The sequence below is a fragment of the Ornithodoros turicata genome, chromosome 2, assembly GCF_037126465.1.
Source record: "Ornithodoros turicata isolate Travis chromosome 2, ASM3712646v1, whole genome shotgun sequence".
Classification (NCBI taxonomy): Eukaryota; Metazoa; Arthropoda; class Arachnida; order Ixodida; family Argasidae; genus Ornithodoros; species Ornithodoros turicata.
The window spans coordinates 65,978,355-65,994,439 of record NC_088202.1 but is presented as its reverse complement, the minus strand read 5'-3'; the positions used below and the strand labels follow the sequence as shown (position 1 = coordinate 65,994,439).

Sequence of the window (16,085 nt, the reverse complement as noted above, 5' to 3'; positions counted from 1 at the left end):
TACTACTCCCTTCAGATCTCGTTATCAGAAGCCGTCACCCCGTCAATATCGTTGCTACTGTCACAAGAAACTGTACCATCTGGCCAACCACAGGCTCCGTCTTACCCATGCGCAGACCGGAGTGTAAGAACAAGGAAGCTGATGTTTCGTCCCTTGACGCTTGTGGCCTGTGTGCGCGTCACCCGCAGTTGTTCCCATCGTCATCCGCACAGTCGGTCTTAGTCATCTGCCATTAAACGTTACCTAAAGCCTGATTCCTGCTCCTTTCTAACAATGTATATGGAGTTTCTGGTGGCCATGAAAAACCAGTGAAAGAATTGCTAAACAAGTGAGCTGGTGAGTGTAATTCGTGACAGTAAAACCGGAGACTAGGAACGACGAGAACAGACGGATAGAGAAAAGGTCTCCAAACTCTTGTCTGTGTGTATATGCTTTAGTTGTCCCTAGTCTCCGGATCTTACTGTCACACAGCGACGATTCTCCAAGGCATCGGCTGCACAGTCGGCTTTTAGTATAAAAAGCAGAAAAGTACAAAGCTAATACAAGAAAACGAAAAGTATATTGGGTAAAAGCTTTTATGTTGCCGATATTTGTCTACTGCAATAATTATACTTGGATATTACATAGCCGCAATGCAAGTCTGTGACTTAACATAGTAAACGGCGGCGATACTCACGAAGTGTTCCTTTAGGGCTTCGCATTTTAGGAATTATCTAGCACTGGAGTAGAGCAAAAGTTCCACCGCGTGCATACCGCCGCCAGTCCGAATAGCGCTAGTCGGGGACATTTCATTTGGCATATTTTCTTGGGACATCCTTTGTTACACCCTTGGCGCCTACTCTTTTCGTAGCTTCTTCCGGGAAAATGATAGAAGCATACTGGCGAACGCTGTTCATGGTTCCCAAAATTCAACGAAGAAGTCATTGCTCTGGCCACGTTCCCACTGTACTCCGGCACAACAGTAAGCTGCGCCTCAGGCTTACGTTTTCGTTTTTCGCGTTCCATTTCGGAAAAACGGCGAGCTCTTATACACGTCCTACCAGTTGCTATCAGTTGTGCATACGAGGCGGAAGCGACCGCGTGTCGTAGCATTCCGACGGTAGGGCTCGGAGTGGCGCTCCAGTCGCTCTCCTCAAACTTTAGCGCAACAGCCCTATACGGACAGGTTGCATAGCGTATAATTGTCGACTTCCCTATTTTACTTCGGTTATACCATTCCTTTGATTCTTATCATTTTGTGTGCACACTGTGAGTTGAGCTTCTAGTTTCAACAGTACTGGTAATTTCATAAGTCATTTCAAGAAATCCTGTTTCTGTAAGCTGTATTGAGATAAAACTGCTACCGATCGGCACGTGAACAGACTCTTCACAGCTGACTGCAATTATTTAGTATTTGCGTCCATTTATTTGTGACGGTTGTTTGACCATTTTGCATTTGAGATATATATTTTGATGATGATGATAATTCGGGTTTTTATGACGCATGAGCAACTAAGGCTATAATGCGCCAATACTGTGATATATGATCTCTTTACCAGTTAAAAGATAACAATCAATTTAATACTGATATAAACATAAAAAATATATGTGAATTCAGATATCTCTTAGGTATCCAGTGTCCCTAAAAAACTTGTAAACTCTGCTAAAACTTACAAGCGGCTCATCGCCCAGCAAAAGGGCTGGGTGAAGAGGAACTCTATACCGGTAGAACTCAGAAAAATGAGTTTGGCGATTATGTTCCTGGAGAGGGCAGCTGATGAGAATGTGAAGAACAGACAACTGCTCAGCACAGTGCACACACTGAGGTGGGTCCCTCTGGAGAATTAAAAATCCATGTGTGAGAAATGTGTGGCCGATACGCAAACGAGACATGACTACTTCATAAAGCCTCTCTTTGAGAACTCCTGCAGGCTTACCTACATTGCACTTGATCAAATGTAATTTATTATTTGTCTGTGTGTCCCAGTCATGTTGCCATTTTAAGTTAATTGCTCTACGCAAGGCAGACCTCAGATCCTGTGCTGGTACGTCAAAGGGGGTTATGTCACCTGAGAGTGCGTTGGTAGCCGCTGTGTCCGCGAGCTCGTTACCGGGTATCCCGACGTGGCTGGGCACCCAGTAAAGTGTCAAGGAAAGACCTCTGTTTATTATGCGGCTAGACAGGTGTTTTGCTCGTAGAACGAGCAGGTTTGTTGGTGGCTGCAGGCTACATATAGCCTGCAGGCAACTAAGTGAATCAGTATACACAACTGATGACCTGATGGAAAGTCGTAGTATATGATTAAGTGCCAAGACTACGCCATAGACTTCTGCGGTGAAAATGGAAGCTGTGTTTGGCAATCGATGCGATCTACAAGATGTGTCTGTAACCATTGCACATGAGACACCGGTGTCCGTTCTGGAACCATCTGTGTAAAATGCGACATGGTCCCCAAAACCTTCTTTTATAGACAGAAACTCTTGCAGGAGTACGGCTGTGGGGGTTTCGTGTTTCTTATACTGCAATAAAGATGTATTGTGTTCGGGCGGTGGTTGCCACGGAGCAATCCTCCCACTATAGTTCCTACAGGCGTAGAATCGTACTCTGAAAAACTGTGTGTTTCAATTTCCTGCAGGATTCGCAAGTTGAAAGGAGGTGTGCATGACGGTTTGTTAAGAAATAACTGTTTGCAGCGTGTCTGAGTAACACAAGAGAAAGCTGGGTGCTGTGGATAACTTCGTACTTTTAGTGCATATGTGGAGGCAAGGTAAAATCTTCGCCTTTCTAATGACCACTCGTTGCACTCCACATAGAGACTCTCGACCGGCGATGTGCGAAACGCTCCCAAGACCAGTCGCAGTCCCTGGTGGTGGACAGGGTCCAGAGCTTTCAAGACGGACTTTCGTGCAGAGCCGTACACGACAGATCCATAGTCAAGCTTGGAACGGATGCAAGATGTGTAGATGCGACGCAGAACCTCACGGTCTGCACCCCAGGATCTATGTGACAAGATTTTGAGAATGTTCAGCGATTTCCCGCATTTACTTTTTAGGTTCCTTATGTGAGGGTTGAAAGTGAGCATATATATATATATATATATATATATATATATATATATATATAGATTAGAAGCTTAGGAGGGCGGTTGACCACGAGAATGAAATAAGCAGGAAAAATCAGAAGACGACAAAGAGCTTACAGGAAAACACAAAGGGGAGTTTATTAAGACATATAGGGATAGGGGTCGACGTTTCGGCAGTCAGCGCTGCCTTCGACGGGCACTGTGGCATTGAGGAGTGCTCGGTCACCCTCCCAGGTGTATATCGCTCGCTGAGTGACCCCTGGTTTGCCAATCCCGAACGATGCGCAGCTACCCAGGGCCGACGAGCCGCAAACACGGCGAAACACGTGTCCTCTGGTGCTGTCGCATCGTTCCATGAGTATCTGTTTTTCTACGTGCAGCCATAGAAGCCATCTTAACTGTAAGTTTGAATTTCAAACACGTCTAGCATCATTTATCTATTTTTTAATGGCTTTTTCCCCCTCTTTATAATTCACTGGCTTGCACTGTGGCATTGAGGAGTGCTCGGTCACCCTCCCAGGTGTATATCGCTCGCTGAGTGACCCCTGGTTTGCCAATCCCGAACGATGCGCAGCTACCCAGGGCCGACGAGCCGCAAACACGGCGAAACACGTGTCCTCTGATGCTGTCGCATCGTTCCATGAGTATCTATATATATATATATATCTCAAATATATTATATTTTGCACAGTCTTCGTCACACGCTACGCGCGCGACAGCTACCCCCGTGCTAATCAAAACACGAAAGCACGAAAATCGACTCGCCGTCTTGCACGACAGTTTCGGAAGACTTCTACGAGACAATCGTCCCTTCTACACACGTATAAACACCGGGTACAATAGCATAGAGAAGAGACTCAAGGTCAAAGGGTCCAGTCGGCAGCTGTCCCACGCGCGTTTCTCCCTAACGGGGTCATCCACGGAAACCGCGACGGTGGCGCCCCGCCGTAGGAAGTCCGTAAGTAAATTCAAGATGGCTACCGTGAGACCGTAGTCTTAATGGCCACACTCCCTTTTAATGCACGGCACTGGCGATTCTCAGAGCCCTATATTAAAAGGGAGTCTGGCCATTGGAATGAGTCACAAAAATAGGCTCGACCTGCCAATCACAGTTTCGCGCCTATGATTGGTTTGCTTTTTAGCAAGGGGGTCGCCATCGCCATGATACCTTACTGCGCCACCCAATATGGCGACGAAAAGAAACACAGTGAAGCAGGGATTTCGTGACAAAAAATTTTCACAGACTTTGACTTTACGCTGCAAATGTACAGGGTGTGTGCAGAATAAAGTAGCCCCACATTTATGCACGTATGGCGCTCCCTGCTTACCGCATGAACTTCCGGTGGCGCGGGATGACGCATTTGCCGGGTGCATGGAGGAAGGAAAGAGAGGAGGAGTCCTAGTGCTCTGAGAAGTGAAGCCAAGATTGGGGGCGCTCCAATGACATCACCACTCGCCTTCCGGTTTCGGTTACATACATCTCTATGACATGGGCGTTCCCATGATTTTTCCAAGGGGGGGGCAAAGTACTTCCAGGGGGGGCAAGTGTGCAACCCCCTACCACCTCTTTTTCTGGGGGAGGACGTTGCGGACTGTGCTTGTGTTTAGAGGTTCCTATTATGACATCTGAGTATAAACATGACGACCTATGACTAAAGAGCGCACTTTTTCACAAGCGACATTGGAGCTCCCGGGGGGGGGGCACGGCCCCCCTTGCCCCCCTCTTGGTACTGCTCTATGGGAGTCCCAAACGCATAGTTTCGGAATACTTGGAGAGGTGTGGTGGCAGCGCGCCGAAGTGGCCCCCAAATTGCCGTGTGCAAAGCGACGTCATTGGGCTATTCAGGTAACATAACCGTCGCGTGGCTCCAAAGAAGCTACAGCTCACCTTCAATCCTGACGTCACTTGTCCCACGCTTCTCTCCTCTGTTGAAGTATGGCGGGCTAGAAGGACTGGTGTGCCAAGCGCCTAATCTAATGCATGGGGAGCGCGTGGTCACGACCGTGGACAAGATGGCGGCGAAATGCACGAGCTTTTGCGCTGTCGCTCGCAGCGCGCCACGCGGAAAGGCACATTTTTGTGGGGCTTACAAACGCTCTTCTGTTGAGAGCCCACCACGTGCTGTTCCTGCAGCACAGATTCGCGCCGGCTGAAAAGTTGAACAGCCCATCTGCGCCAAAAGTCGCGAGCGCTCGCGCAAGGTCTTCTCTCTGGTTGTTTATTTAGTTTTCATGTGCAAATATAGGTCGTCCGGGACGTTGAACGATTGCTGCGTAAGGCATTCTGTGAGTTGGCAATACAAAAAGGCATTCTGTGAGATGAGACGCACTAAAGCAAATATTCCCTTGCCGCAGTAACAACACTGTGAAACGTAAATTTTTTGGGAATGCCCAATATGGGTCGGCTAGCTACCAATGCATACACCCATAGACATTGATTAACACCCCCTGGCATGGGCGCCGCTAGGATTTTCCCCAGGGGGGGGGGGTCGTTATGGGTGCCGCGAGTGCAGGGCTGGTGCGGAGGTGTTCGGGCTGGTGCTCAAGGTACGGGATATTCCTCTAGTTCTGGGTGTCGAATGCGCCCGCAACTATATTGTTTTGGCTCAGTAACCCTATGCTTCGGAATTTTTACGTTTTGCCGTTTCTCGGCAACGCAATCCCTTGTCCGTGCAAAGGCTCGCTCCTGATTTTCTGTTTCATGGTACGTTTGCCGTCGCGACACCTGCTGCCCTTTCCGTCAGCGATTATCTCATTTCTGTTGATTTCGCAAAAACGAGAACACACGGTGAAACAGCCGTGTCTACTTGTGACAAGTTGACAATATCAAGTGGTGGCTTATTTTCAGTAGATATGGACATCAGTATCAGTATAGACGATAATTCTCTACCCTCACTCCCTATGTCCCTCGCTCTTTAGACAGAAACTGTAGGCGCCTTTGCTTTTCTCCGCGCAAAAGAGTTGATAGCTTTTTCCACAAATGTGTTGTCGCCACCCACTTTTTCGCGATGAACCGTTCATCATACACAGCGCGTTTAGCCGGTCCTCAGTCATTGTGGAACGAAGCCAGGTTCTTACCCCCCGCAGGGTGCTGAAAAACTGTTCCACGGTACATGTTGTAGAAGGCAAACACCATGAAAGAAAAGTGTGCTCCTCCCAATACGAGCTGACCCCAGATGGACATTGTTCATCGTCGTTAAATGTGTTGGGGAATAAGGGATAAAATGCTTTGTTTGCAAGGTGCTGACCCGTGTTTACGCTGTCTGGCGAATTAGATATCGACGTTCCCACGACAGGATTTATCTGGTGTATCTTTGGAGGCCGGAATCGCCATAACAATCCGAGACGGACATAGCGTCTGAAGAGACAATAGACAAGGAGGCTAAACCTTGTACTAATTGGATAGGAATACTGGATAATGCGTGCTCAGGAAAATAAATATCCTCAGTCAGCATAATGTGCAGCAGGCCATGCCAGTCACCTGTAACTGCTTACATGAAAAGCCAGTCATATTACCGATGAACAGAAAGTTCGTTACGCACTGCACCAAGCTAACCACGTAAAAAAAGAAAAGAAAGGAAACGTGATTGTGTTCAAACGACCATGTTAGATGTGCCAGGAAATTTAGGGCCGGGGGGGGGGGGGCAACTGCCCCCTTGCTTCCCCCCTGACGCCCTCCCAACCAGAGTTGTACGTAACTCGTTACCCAGTAACCAGTTACTTTTTTCTGTAACGAAGTAACGACTGAGTTACTTCTCTAAAAATTGTAACTAATAACGTGTTCAGTTATAAAAATCGGTAACTCGTTACTCACGTTACTCGTTCCTTTCCTTCGTTCGCGCTCGGGTTATACATGGACGACATGGTCAGTTAGTATGTGGAAATTCCCGAAATCTCGTACGCTTCTAACACGAGGTGACCTGACCTGGATGTTCAGCTCCTGGGAAGCCTCTGGTCGGCAGTCATTCTTTTGTTGAGTCCTAAGGTGACCGGCATGACGAATGCCGCAACACTTCCCGGTCGTGTCATTGACCATGAAAGCATTCTTGGAAAAATACCCTGGATTTGTTTGTGGGTGTAGGTGTAGGTGTTATCTCCCAGCAGTTGCCAATGAATATACTAGAATAACTAAGCTCGCCGAAACTTGGATTCTGGGATGGCATTGTCATTTTCTGCTTATTCGCCGTGTTGTTGTAAAGTGGGTCCACCCGACGTGGACCACAAAACCCCCGGTATATTATATGCAGCTCGTCCGTGTACCAGCTCCGGTGGCGCAGCGGTAACGCGTGCGCTTGGAGACTGGGAGGTCCGCGGTTCGAATCCGCGGGCCGGCTGTGCCGTCTGGGGTTTTTCCTGGGTTTCCCTCAGATGTGTAATAGGCGTATGCCGGCACAGTTCCCCTGAAGTCGGCCCATGGACGCAGCTATCCTCCCCCCGAGCGGATTCCGCTCGGTCTTCCACTTCACCCTTTCCTCTCCTCCTCTCCACCACCCTTCCCTTCCCGAGAAACATGCCGCCTAATCAGGCAGGCAGACCTCTCGGTTCCTCCCAACGACACTCCTCCTCCCTCCTCCTCCTCCAGCTCGCCCGTGTCCTTGGCCTAGCCGCGTATCCCGGGAAGAAACCTTAGTCCCCTTATTTTCGCTCCCACCTCCACACTTGTGGGCTCCAGTGAGGATCACTCGTTGGATTATACAATGGCACAGATGATAATCACGTGGGTGTGGCCTGGGTTGGACGAGACGCTCAGGGTGAAGGCGGCAAAAGGTGACAGGAATGTAGTATTTTAGTGTCTTCTTTGCCTTCCCAAACTAAAATGACCGAGTGCATCCCACTCGTCGCATTCGAATTTGGAGAAGCGTGCTCAAGTAAGCGTCTTCAATATTTTAGTTAGCTGTAGCAGTTACCGTATCGAGGATTATACGTTAAAGCCACTGTTCCACGAATGAATCGAATACCTCGTGGAGCCAATGCCGTGTTGTGAGGAGGTAGCCCGAGAACCTTGGCTGCCTTGATGGTTTACAATGTGGGGTTGGGGGGTGGGCGGTTATGTTTAGTAAAAGGAAGGAAACGTTAGCCATGCAAAGAGCCAGTTTAGACAACGGCTTGATGACGTTGATGTAGCATTTATCAGTTTACGTAAACGCACAATATCGCGCTGACGTCGTGTAGCCTCCTAACAGTGGTGCCAAAATAAGGGATTAAAAGCAGCTGTTGACCTTAAATTCACAGAACAAAAAAAAAAAAAAAGAACGAAGGAAAGTCGGCCTCGCTGCTAATTAGGCGCATCCAACACATGCATCAAACAAAGGTGGCTGTATTTGATGCAACCATGCCTTTCCACAGCAATTTTTCAGCCTTGCCACAGGGGCTCTCTCGAGCAAACGCACCAAAATTGACCGATGCCCATTTCGAGCACCAACTATTCTTCAAAGCGAATTCCATGGAATTGTCGAGCCAAATGAAGCACGTGCCAATTTAGGCATGGTCGCGGCTCTGTAATAGTGTGGTAACGTAAAAGTAAATCGTTACTATCGAGTAACGAGAACGCGTTCCTTTTGTTACTTTGGTAACGGGTAACGTATTTAGTTCCTTTTTTTTCATGGTAACTAGTAACATGGTAACTAGTACCTTTGCCTCAGCTGCAAATGCAAGACCGCCCATCACAGTACACATCCATACTAACTCACTTAATTGATACACCGTATAATTTTTTATGTGTAAAAAGCCGTGCGGCAGTCTAAAGTTTCTATTTGTGTGCTTCACCAGTCGTGCAAATGATGTTCGCACATTACCGTTTCTGTTTATGTTTGCCATATACATGTTGAAGGAAACACGATTTGTCTTTGAGAGTGCATTTGTTGCAGCTGCCGAGACCGACAGCACGTGCGTATAAGACAGCTATGAGCACGCGCACGCTTCGCTTTTATTTATTTTGTATTTTCGGTAGATTCCATCTATTTTTCTCATGCGCTGCACTCCGGAGCGCGCTCAGATACTGTTCACATACCCTATCACGTGAGGGAGAGGGCGCCCGAAACGACAGCGCAAGCAGCCCGTGGTAGCCACCTGTCGGCAGGCCCGTCATCCGGACCCGACTTCATCCTTCGCTCAGCACACCTATAGCCAGGTCCCCCAAACTCACCTCGGAAAAGCGTGCAACGAAGAAGGCCGCCACTAGATACCCCACTGTTGCCGTTCCGGATCATTTCAGCGCGCTAAGTTTAGCGGCAAAATGTTTTTGTTGTTTCTGCGAATGAGTCTAGTCTTTATATGTCCAAATAAAACGCGTATAACAACTTTCTGTGTCGTGTTTCACTTTTTGGTCCCGTTTTTAAACGAGTTGAGCGATCGGAAGGATCTAGTGCACGGCTGCGTGCATCACATAGCGTACCTGTCGTACTAGGCTCCGCAGGCGTAGTCGTCCATTGCTCCTTCGGTGACTTGGCCTGGCTTGGATTGTGCTTCAACTGGATCTTTAGCGCGCTACAATCAAACGCAAGCCAACGTCTGGTAACAATGGGGTATCTAAGGGCGGCCTCCGGCATTGCACGCATCGGGGTAGGAACAAATACATGGGAAAATGGCGACCTTGGGGGACCTGCCTATAGCCCCTAGAAAGATGAATAATCTCCCGATCGGCGCCGACGGGCGGGACGCTTGCGCAATGACGTCGCGCGAGGTCGCTAGTCGCAGTCGGCGTGCTACCCCAGTAGCCGCCCGCTTCGCGCTACGAGCTTTGCAATCGCGCGGTTTCTTGCTTGTTTGTTTAATCATTGTAACCACAAAATCGTGAAACATATGGACGTCATGCCTGTCATTTTTGTTCCACTTTGAAGCATGTGCTCGTAATCTACTTAATCCTTAAATGCTTTGAAAATAGCCTCCCAGCGCTGCTGCTCTCCGCGCTCAGCGATTACGGCCTGGATCGTCGCGGATCCTCTGAAGTGTTTCGTTGTAATGGCAATTGTAATTAACGAACCACACGACACAACGCACGCTAGTAGTGAATTCCTTTTATTTATTTAGCCATAGACATAAGAATATTGCACAAAAAGCAGACCAATGGTCACATTACACATTCCGCTGGTAGCATTTGCATTATCACAATTATTATTGCACAGACCTGAATTGAAAACGCAAAGGCCATAAAATTACAACTCGCTCTTGGCAATATGACTAGATGGATATAATGACTTCGGCAGTATGACTAGACATGCTTCAAGATTTAGGTCAGCTATTTGCATCGCCTCATTTTAAGGTGCTTTAGCCGTTCCTGCTTTGCCGTCCTCTCTCCATTAAGTGACTTGGTGTAAAACCGGAACCGGAGGAGGACATAAAATTTCAGTATGCGTTTTGTAATGTCGGCTGTGTGTTCTGGACAGCCAAGATGAGGTAACTCAGTGCTCATCAAAAATGTTGCAAAGTCAACGATGCTCCTTTCATGCAGCTTATTGAGACTGAAAAACGTTGTAAATGAGTCCTCCAGAGCAGTGACTGCCAACTTCAGGGGTGCAGACGGGTACAGCAATCCTCCATTATCAAACTTCGCTGTGAGCTGTGAAGCGTTGTCACTTGCTGTTTCCGTGTCCTTCTCAGAAGTCAGAAATATGGTGCAGGCTTGGCACTGGGTCTTCTCCAACGTCTTCCTTGCTACGTAACCAGATATATAGTATGTCAGCATATCATGAGACTTACCAGTTACATATGTTTGGTGATCCCTTGAAGCGGATGTGTACAGAACTGACTCGGCTTCGTCGAGCCTCCCAGTGTCAATCAGGGTGTCCAGTACATTAAGTATGCGCTGTTGTTCCGGTTGTTTCTCAGTGCCTGACAGCAGTGAGGAAACCACTTCCGGAGAACAATTTCCAGACCCTGGTGGCCTAGCCAAGTTGTAAAATGCAAGTGCATTCACAGTGACTAAGAACTGTGCAGCAGTAGGATGGTCATTAGTCCCCGATGACTGGCGGATAATGCCGAATATGTTCTCTAGCTTATCTTGGCTTAAGTTTGCAGTCATGAGGTATTTGAAGCCAATAGTGGCAAGATAAGTGAGCAAACTAAGAGTGCTTTCAATTGATTGAGTCCCTCCGCAGTGCTTTGACTGAGAAAGCCACCCTTGCTTTTTGTGTGCTCTTCCCATTGTTGGATATATTGCAGAAATTCCTTCAAGAATGTGCAGTTAGGTGAACCAGGGTACAAGGCCGACTGCGGCACCCTAGACGTCATGATTCTGATTAGCTTGCCAATTTTTTTCAGGAAGCTCTCTGTTGGGCCCACAGGGCCGTAGGCACTTTCTATCTTGGCTCGATAGAGGAACAAACCTTTGATTACCTGATTCCCAAATAGCTGACAGGCTGGTCCAACCCTCATTTTTTCAAATGAATTTGGGCACAGGTGAGTCTTCGTAATGGATGGCATGACCTTCAGTGAGATGCTCTTATTGTCAGCGTTCCAGGCCTCTCTTATGGGTCCTACATGCACGTGACCATCAGGTGTGTTAAACCCCTTAGCTATGAAGGCATTCCTGACATTTTTTATCAGGTGAGGGAAGTCTGATAAAAAATGCAAATGACGCTCTTCATTCACAGGATGTGGGGCTTTGCATTGTGTGCCATTGGCTCCACCTTGAAGGAAACAAGTTGTGTAAATAAAAAATACCCAAGTCAAAATGATTTGCAGCCTATGACCTGATGGCATTACCTCGTACTCCAAACAGCCTCCACATAGACCTATTCCAGCTCGCGCCATCGCACGTGATGTAGTCAACGAACAGGCCTGCTTTTTCGCTAAGTATTGTGGCTTCCACAATGATTTTCGCCAACATATCCGCCTTGACATTACTTCTCGAAGCGAACGTGCCAAGAATCTGTGTCCATGATCCTAAAAAAAGAAGAAAAGAAAACATTCAGATTGTGTAGATGTCAATACCAGAGCAGTGAAACAATAAAAGTTACCTTGAAAAGGCTGGAAAAGGACCACCAGGCCATGATCAGCAAGCTGTTCCTTTTGGATGTCGGTGGTGAACTGTGCAAGGTTGACGAAGCCCTCTAAATCACCTAGAATTTCCAGAGACGTGATGTCAAATCAGATAAGCAGCTACTGGGCAGAGAGGTTTAAGGGTATCGAATATCTCACCGGTTGCCTTTACATCTAAGTGCTCTGATAGTTTCATCTCGTCGAAAATGATTCCTCCATGACGAGAAAACTCATCCATCTCCTTTGTTTTTGCAGACAGGGCATCAAATACATTTGAATTAAAGCCAAAACTGCTCCTGAAGTTTGCAATGTGTCTCTGTAGACAACTTTTTCCTGGTAGGGCTAAGATGCTGTGCCTTCTTATATGCTCATAGAGTCTTGGACTTTTTGTTCGCATCAGAATACACTCAAGAAGCCAGTCATCCTTGTAAGTCATTCCTTTTGCCGACTTCCTTCTGGCAGCCTCAAAACATGTTCTAACAGCAAGTTGCTGTTTAGAAGGAAGCGCTGCAATTTTCTCCTCGAAGTCAGCTTGAGAAAGCTGTTGATTCTGTAGCTGTAGCTGCTCCATTGTGACCATTACCTTTCTGAGTTTCTGCTTTGCCCGCCACAAGGCACGGGTCTTTGAAGCTTTCGCGGTTTGTGTGGTTCTTTTTTTCTTCTTCATTCTTGACTGCGAGTTCAGGGTTAGCTTCCGTACATACTTGCAGTGCATACAAGGTCCTTCAGAGATAACAGCACAGTTTTTCGCAAAGTAGAGTCCATTGGATGTGGTAAAGGTCTTTGTTGTCGGCTTCAACCCAGAACCGGAGCACAACTTGAGGTTTGCGGTCTCTAACAAGAGTTCTTCTGCATCTGTGGTAGTCCTTATATCTTGAACCTTCCACTTCTTCCCATAGAGGTACACTGTCGCGCTTGCAGCAATAGTGTCCGAGGCAGCGATGTCAAAGATGACACGTCTGCTGACATGTAGCGTGTCTAATGCTCCATCATCGCTCGTATGACACTGTGCGAAAGTTACCTGGTCGCTAACGTCGGGAAGAACAACCTTCGTCCACGGCAGTGGTGCTTGAAGCTCACGTAGAAGCTCACTGTGCTTGGAGCTCATGTCATCAAGAGGACTATTTTCAGTTAGCACATCAATTTCTGCAGCCGTCGGAGCCTCAGTGCGTCGTTTTTTTGATGGTGGTGGTAGCGTCTGCTCGCTTAAGTTGCGCTCCTTTCTTTTTCGTGGCAGAGGCTTTGTTAGGTACTTTGGAGCATCCGGAAACAACGTGGGAACAGCATCACTACTTAGCTGAGGCACATCGCGTGGAATCTCAACAACTGTACCCTGAATTACAGTTTTGAAGCTCCTCTCGATGTAGCAGGGCTCAAAATGTCTTTCACAGACGACACTTGCTTCGTCGAGAGCTTTGTCACCACGCTTTATGTTGCGTGCCCACTGCAGTAATTTATCGGGGTCTTTTGGCACCCGGAAGAGCGAGAATTTCAACTTACACGAGCGGTACCCACTTGTACAACCGGGAACAAAACATGTGCTGTCCCGCGTCCGTCGACTCCTGGATGCCATGCCGTTTACCATGCCAGCAGACAACGTCGAGGCAGTGCAAACTTCACAATCACATACTGTTTCCTCAAGGCTTCACAGACATAAATCCTAACGGCAAGGACACGACACGACCTTTCACAAAATGTAAAAATACATCAAATCAACGCAACGGGACCCACGCACCACAGCGACAAAACGGCACGCCGATTATGCGCAGCGCCCTCTACGCTGTCATCCAAGGGGCTGCCACTCTCCTCGCATGGAGAGATGCGCGCGGTGGGTAGACTATCCATCTTTCTAGGGGCTATAGCACACCATTCATTCTAGTTGAAGAGCCGCCATAGTTGAAGAGCCGCTGGGGCGCCTCCTCTTTTTCTTTCCTCCATGGTCGGATAAAAAGGATAAAATAAATCGTAGTAACCAAACTCCACGTAACAAAAAGTTACCATGCAAGCGTTGTTCTAAATAAATAAAATTCAATTATATAATGCAAAATCCTACGTATAAGGGTCGATCGTCCTTGCTATTTTTTTGATGTAACGGTCTTATACCTAGGCCTAACGTTAGCGACGAAACATCCCATTTTCGCGTAAATAATGATGGCAGAGCGAAAGTTGAAACTGATTTTGCAGGTGCGTACATGAGGATATATATACTTACAGTATGAAATTAAAGGGACAGTCTGGACCCCAGATGTGAAGTAAATATGCCTCATCAGGTGATTCTTTATATCTTTCCGAGTCACCATGCAAAATATTTCGTTTATATACGGCTCCGAGAACTTGTAATGCAATTCTCAACTTGCATCTTTTACCCCCGACTGAAAGCCACACTTGGACAGTCGTGACGCCAGGAGCGTTCTCTTCCGGCCTTAGCGGCGTCTGCTCGGCTCCTCTCGGCGGGCTGTGTGTTCTTTGTGTGTCGCCGTTCTTGGTTTCTGTACTTTCAATACGCATGGCATTCCTGCTTTTTATTAACAGTGACTGGTTACTGCATATGTGACGGTGTATGTTGAGCGATGAAGCATCAGGCAAAAATCTGGAATGGGACCACTTCGAAGTGGATTATTGGACAGGAACCACTTGGAATGTGGAACCATTCACTGGCTAGGACCAGTTAGAAGTGGAACTGGTAGTTTCACGATGGTGCCGCTTGAAGTGGAACCAATGGAATTTATCCAGTGGCCCCTTCTGCTAAGTGGTCTCGGAACCGACCACTTAGCAGATGGGACCACTGAATGCATGACCGAAAGTAATGCGTAGAAAAGCCCATACAGTTCAAGTAAATATTGTTTATTCTGCTATGAGCATACACTAAGAATAAAGAAATAATCGGTACATCTCCCACGTACTAAGTCGCACACGGGTAATCACTCACTGCGTTCAGACGATAGGCATGTGCTTGTGTTGAATTTGCGATGCACTCACGGACAACAGGGAACATGGCGTTTTGTTGACCACCTCACACCTGTATTTTCTCAGAGAAGATGACACCTCCGTCCAGGTCGCGACGTGTACACTTTTCCTCTTCACCAAACGATCCTAATCTTTATATACTCGTGTTAACCATGTTTCTCAGGTTCCTCTAGCTCCTGAAATAAAACATATAAGCAGTAGTAATCGAAGCATCGCGGTAAGCACGTATACCTCTTCACATCGAAACAAGCATTCTGTGCAGTCCATTTGGCGTTTCATCGTCCGGTTCTTCTGCGGACGCCGTGTCTTCCTAGCGTCGAAACTTCTCCGAGATATCGCCAATATGTTTCACATGACTCATTGTCATCACGTTGTCTTAGGTAAGCAACATCGCGCAGGCCGGAGCGTCTGCTACCGCTTCGGAGACGCCATGCGTTCTCCGGCTACGTGATGTCCGAAACGAAGGGTTTGAAGGCTGTCCACGACACAACCACGATTTTTTGGAACCGCAGACACCACGGGAAGAATGAGTGGTGCAGCTCGAAATTAACTGCGCTTGTACAGCGAAAACCCCGTGCTTCGCGACAGTGTGCAGCCTGTCCGACCGTTTTCACCGCGCAGTTCAGGTTCAGGTTCAGGTTGTGCCTTTCCCCTTTAAATCGGGGCAGGTCTCCTCAATGGATCCACTGGCACTAAAAAATAATAAAACAACAATAAAATAGGGCACTGGTCAGTTTTGGTATGGTGGTCGTCGATGGGCTTGACGCAGGAGGCTTCTTGTCTGTTCCTCCCAGTTGGTGAGGTGGCGCTTCGTTCCTTCGACGATGTTGCCGATGTCGCTCTCATCGTTCTGTTTGTGGGAGTGTTGAGTCCAAGTGCGGTGGCGACACCTTCGCACTCTGGGCGGGTGTTTCTGGTAGCTGCGCATCGAAACATGACGTGCTCTACGTCTTCTTGTTCCTCGCAGCATAGGATGCATTTTTGGTCGTTCTGGGGTCCGAACAGCTCTGCCAGCCGTTTACGTGTCAGGAAGGCGCCAGTCCCTGCTTGAAATACCAGACCGCTTTGGTGGTCACC

The 16,085-nt window shown here is 47.7% G+C and overlaps 1 pseudogene; it reads right to left on the bottom strand.

Moving 5' to 3' along the window:
* Window positions 1–10,083: 10,083 nt before the first annotated feature.
* Window positions 10,084–13,934, bottom strand: LOC135383651 (uncharacterized; annotated as a pseudogene).
* Window positions 13,935–16,085: the final 2,151 nt, after the last annotated feature.